Source organism: Solanum pennellii, chromosome 4 (assembly GCF_001406875.1).
Source record: "Solanum pennellii chromosome 4, SPENNV200".
Taxonomy (NCBI): domain Eukaryota; kingdom Viridiplantae; phylum Streptophyta; class Magnoliopsida; order Solanales; family Solanaceae; genus Solanum; species Solanum pennellii.
In genome coordinates this window covers 54,796,599-54,802,530 of record NC_028640.1, presented here as the reverse complement: position 1 = coordinate 54,802,530, position 5,932 = coordinate 54,796,599, and positions in this window count along the sequence as shown.

The following is a 5,932-nucleotide window of genomic DNA, read 5'->3' as shown; positions in this document are numbered from 1 at the left end:
ACTGAGGTGCAAATATCTCGCTCTCTTTAAGGAGATTCAAGCCCACTGCAGCAAATGTTGTCACCGGTCCAGCAATAGTCCTCTTTGATTTGTCCCCTCCAGGATACAACAATCTTCACAAAATATAACTCAATAACTCTGGATAAGAATTGAGTCCAAGACTCCACAAAAAGAGCACCTCCCTTCAACTAATAAGAACTCTCTTTTTAGACCAACACTTTATGCACTCTATATTTTCTTATATGTTGTGTGTACAAATCAAAGGAAGACCACCATAATTTATACTATAAGAAATTTTTCTAACAATTAAGAGAAAAATAAATAGTGTTGTAAATAGTGAAGATAATGACCTTAGGAGTTACATAAGTTACAACTTATAATAGAGGAATTAAGAGTGAAAAATAATGTGAGCAACAAATGCCCCAGAACATGCAAGTGCTACTTAACGGACAAAAGTCAATGTTGTGTTGCCAATCTGTGTTATGAAAATCAGAAATTACTGGTTGTAATAAATCATTCAGAAACACGAAGTAACTGAGACTTTTAGAACCAGTAAGTAAGATGAACAGAAATTTATTTGTAAAAAATAATTGAATCTGTAAAACTTACCAGAATCTGGAATACTCTTTTTAATAATTTAGGAAGAAAATTAAGTCCACTGAATTCACAGTGTCCCCTTAAGGAAATTATTCCCCTCTAGTATCCGAGGTTTGATTTGGAATATAACCTCCCAGGGTAAAATGATCTTAACCAGTAGAGTATAGATACCAAAAACTCTACTGTCAGCGAATCAATTCACAGCAGGAAAGTACACAAAGAAATATGTGTTTTTAAGAAGACGGAAGATCAGAAAATTCGTTGGGAAATATTCTGAAGACTGAATGGTATTTATAGGCAAGAAGAATATATTCTGAAAGGTTGCAACCCTTTCAGAATTGACACGACCATTAATGAAAGGTTGCAAACTTGGTATTGACTGTTCCTGCAAGTTGCAACCTTTCAGAACAGTCATGGCGGGAATTTTTTTTATAAATATAACGGAATTTAAAACGGGTCACGCGCGCGGATCCGAGTCGGGTCGGGTTAACTAAAAAGTTGAAAANGTTGAAAACATTTCGGTTAACTTCTGTTATCAACTAATTAATTGAAAATAATTTTTGGCCATTTAATTAATTAAATAAATAAATAAAATAAATTTGTCCAAAAAATTATCTCTCGATCGATCATTTGCCAAAGCCAACGCCAAAGCCAAAGCCGAAGCCGAAGCCGTAGCCATAGCCGAAGTGAGCGAGCGAGCGACGACGACGGCGCGAGGGGGTCCCTCTTTTCAACCCTTTTAACAATTAATAGGAGTGTTTATTTATTTAAACTCTCCTATTTTCATTTCCATTACCGATGAGGGACTATTGCCTTTTTCATTAAAGCATTAGAGGACTTTTCAAGTTCCCAACCTTTCAAGTTCTAAACTTTTCAAATTCCTCTCCTTCCCTCTATTTCCCATCAATTCTTGCTACATACCCAACAATCCCCCACATTGATGGGGAATAGTTATAACATAGGAATGCACGGACAATTGTGTACTTTACAAGCAAGGATTAATTGCATCTGGATAAGTAGGTTTCCCCTTGGACTTTCCGTAGTGAACATATGTCGGATATACTCGGTCAATCGGTAGATGTGATATCTTTGAACCGTCGAACTTTGGTGTATACCTAGACAACCATATGTCACACAATTAACCCTTTACTGTTTATGATTCTTACGGTTGTGTTCGTTTCAGCCATGAACACCTCCTGGTTTCATGAGTGTATAGAGAATAGGCTTTTGACATAAAATTCTCTTTGAAGCGGCTTCCACTTCACACTCACATAGGTGATTTCTAACCGTGTCATCTCGTAGATACACTATTTGGTCAAATCTACCAAACTTAGCAAATCATTAAAAACTTTAAGCTTTATTACCTCATTAACAAGCCTTAAAGTCTTAACCTTTTCCTGAACATTGTCTTCATCATGAGAATGGATTGAGTTAATTGACAATGTCGAACCGTCAGCCACAACTTTGTTTTTCTCCTTGAATCTAGCTCTTGGGATCTCCAGTCTGCTAGATAGAGTTACCGTCATGCTGACTTGTCCTAAGCCGTAAACCCATTCCCTTAGATGATCTTTCAAATGCCTCTCTCACTAGGCCTTTCGTTAGTGGATCTGACACATTATCGCTTGACTTTACATAGTCAATTGTGATAATTCCACTAGAGAGCAGTTGTCTTACGGTGTTATGTCTACGTCGTATATGACGAGACTTCCCGTTGTACATAACGCTCCCTGCCCTACCTATTGCTGCTTGACTATCGCAATGTATGCAAATTGGTCCAACAGGTTTGGGCCAGAATGGAATATCCTCTAGGAAATTCCGGAGCCATTCCGCTTCTTCACCAGCCTTATCCAAAGCAATGAATTCAGATTCCATTGTGGAGCGAGCAATACATGTCTGTTTGGAAGATTTCCAAGAGACAGCTCCTCCACCAAGTATGAATACATAACCACTCGTGGATTTTACATCATTTGACCCGGTGATCCAATTTGCATCACTATATCCTTCAATCACAGCAGGATATTTATTATAATGCAAAGCATAATGTTGTGTCCATTTTAGATAACCCAACACACGTTTCATAGCCATCCAGTGAGTTTGATTCGGATTACTAGTGTACCGACTCAGTTTACTAATAGCACATGCTATATCTGGTCGCGTGCAATTCATAATATACATCAAACTTCCCAACACTCTGGCATATTCCAATTGAGAGTCACTTTGACCTTCATTCTTTTTAAATGTACAACTTAAATCAATTGGAGTTTTGACTACATTGAAATTCAAGTAATTGAACTTATCCAATACTTTTTCAATATAATGAGATTGAGATAATGCTAGTCCCTGGGGAGTTTTGATAATCCTGACCCCTAAGATCAAATCAGCAACTCCTAAGTCTTTCATATCGAACTTGCTGGACAACATGCGCTTAGTAGCATTTATATCGTCAATTTCTTTACTCATTATTAACATGTCATCAACATACAAACAAACAATGACTTCATGATTCATAACGTTTTTAATGTAAACACATTTATCACATTCGTTAATCTTGAATCCATTTGCCAACATTATTTGATCAAATTTAGCATGCCATTGTTTGGGTGCTTGCTTGAGTCCATAAAGTGACTTCACAAGTCTGCACACTTTCTTTTCTTTACCAGGAACTATAAACCCTTCAGGTTGTTCCATGTAAATTTCTTCCTCTAACTCTCCATTTAAGAAGGCTGTCTTTACATCCATTTGGTGGATTTTAAGATCATGCACTGCTGCTAGTGCTATTAACATCCTAATTGATGTTATCCTTGTTACTGGAGAGTATGTGTCAAAGTAGTCCAGACCTTCCTTTTGTCTGTACCCTTTGACTACCAGTCTAGCCTTATATTTGTCAATAGTCCCATCAGGTTTCATTTTCCTTTTAAAGATCCATTTTGATCCTAAAGGTTTATTTCCTGGAGGAAGATCAGTCAATTCCCAAGTGTGATTGCTTAAAATTGATTCAATCTCACTATTGACTGCTTCTTTCCAATAAGTTGACTCTGACGAAGACATAGCTGCTTTAAATGTTTGAGGCTCATTTTCAAGCAATAGTGCTACAAAATCTGGTCCGAAAGAAACAGATTTTCGTTGTCGAGTACTTCGCCTAGGTTCCTCACTAGTTAGAATATTTTCCATTGATTCTTCTCGTGGTCGTTTAGGTCTTTCACTTGTTGACTCACTTTCAGTTTTATACGGATAAATGTTTTCAAAAAACTCTGCATTATCTGATTCAATTATCGTATTAACATGAATCTCAGGATTATCAGATTTGTGAACCAAAAATCGACAGGCTTTACTATTCACAGCATACCCAATAAAGACACAATCTATTGTTTTGGGTCCAATTTTAACCCTCTTAGGTAAAGGAACCTCTACCTTGGCTAAACACCCCCACACTTTGAAATATTTCAAGTTGGGTTTTCTTCCTTTCCACAACTCATATGGAATTGATTGTGTTTTTCGATGGGGTACTCTATTGAGTATTTTATTAGCTGTAAGGATGGCTTCCCCCCAAAGATTTCGCGGTGAACCAGAATTGATCATTAAGGCATTCATCATTTCCTTTAATGTTCTGTTCTTCCGTTCTGCCAAACCATTTGACTGTGGTGTATAAGGTGCAGTAGTTTGATGAATAATACCATATTCCAAACATATCTCTGCAAAAGGAGATTCATATTCTCCACCCCTATCACTCCGAATCATTTTTATCTTTAGATTCAATTGGTTTTCCACTTCATTTTTGTATTGCTTAAATGCATCAATTGCTTCATCCTTACTATTAAGCAAATATACATAACAAAATCGAGTGCAGTCATCAATAAAAGTTATAAAATACTTTTTTCCACCACGAGATGGTGTTGACTTCATATCGCATATATCTGTGTGAATTAAGTCTAAAGTTTTAGAATTTCTTTCAACAGACTTGTAAGGATGTTTAACAAACTTACTTTCCACACAAATTTCACATTTCGACTTATCGCATTTAAAATCAGGCAATACTTCTAGATTAACCAATTTTCGCAAGGCTTTGTAATTTACATGTCCCAAACGGGCATGCCATAAATCACTTAACTCCAATAAGTAAACAGAAGCAGAATTTTTATTAATACTGTCAACAACCATTACATTTAGTTTGAAAAGACCCTCATTGAGGTAGCTCTTTCCTATGAACATTTCATTCTTACTTATTACAACGTTATCACTAACTAGGACACACTTAAACCCGTTCTTAACGAGTAGTGCAGCAGAAACTAAATTCTTCCTAATAGTAGGGACATGCAAAACATTGTTCAAAGCCAACACCTTTCCGGATGTCATTCTCAACATTACTTTCCCAGTTCCTGCAATCCTTGTTGTTGCTGTGTTTCCCATGAATAAATCTTCATTGTACTCAGCAGGAGTGTACGTTACAAAGGCTTTTTTTGCAGAGCAAATATGTCTAGTGGCACCTGAGTCGAGAAACCACTCCTTGAGATTTCCAACTAAGTTACACTCTGATATCATTGCACACAAGTCATCTGCATCTTCCATCTTTTCCACGATGTTTGCTTGACTTTTGCCTTTGCCTTTGTTTTTGTCCTTTCTTGGAGCATGACAATCAGAAGATCTATGACCAGCCTTGCCACAATTATAACAGTTGCCTTTGAATTTCTTCTTGGCCTGTTCTGACTTCTGCCCGTTGGACTTCTTTCTCTTTTTGTCTTTGGTAGGAGCTTCTTCAACAATATTAACTCCAATGATTGTTGAACTCTTACGCGACTTCTTTTCGGCATTTCTGTTATCTTCCTCAATCTTGAGCCGAATCACAAGATCTTCAAGCTTCATTTCTTTACGCTTGTGCTTTAGATAATTCTTGAAATCATTCCACGAAGGAGGCAACTTCTCGATCATTGCAGCCACTTGAAAAGCTTCATTTACTACCATATCTTCAGCAATCAGATCATGGAGAATAAGTTGAAGTTCCTGCACTTGTGATCCAACAATTTTACTATCTACCATTTTATAGTCTAAAAACTTTGCGACCACAAAATTTTTCAAGCNAATTATAACAGTTGCCTTTGAATTTCTTCTTGGCCTGTTCTGACTTCTGCCCGTTGGACTTCTTTCTCTTTTTGTCTTTGGTAGGAGCTTCTTCAACAATATTAACTCCAATGATTGTTGAACTCTTACGCGACTTCTTTTCGGCATTTCTGTTATCTTTCTCAATCTTGAGCCGAATCACAAGGTCTTCAAGCTTCATTTCTTTACGCTTGTGCTTTAGATAATTCTTGAAATCGTTCCACGAAGGAGGCAACTTCTC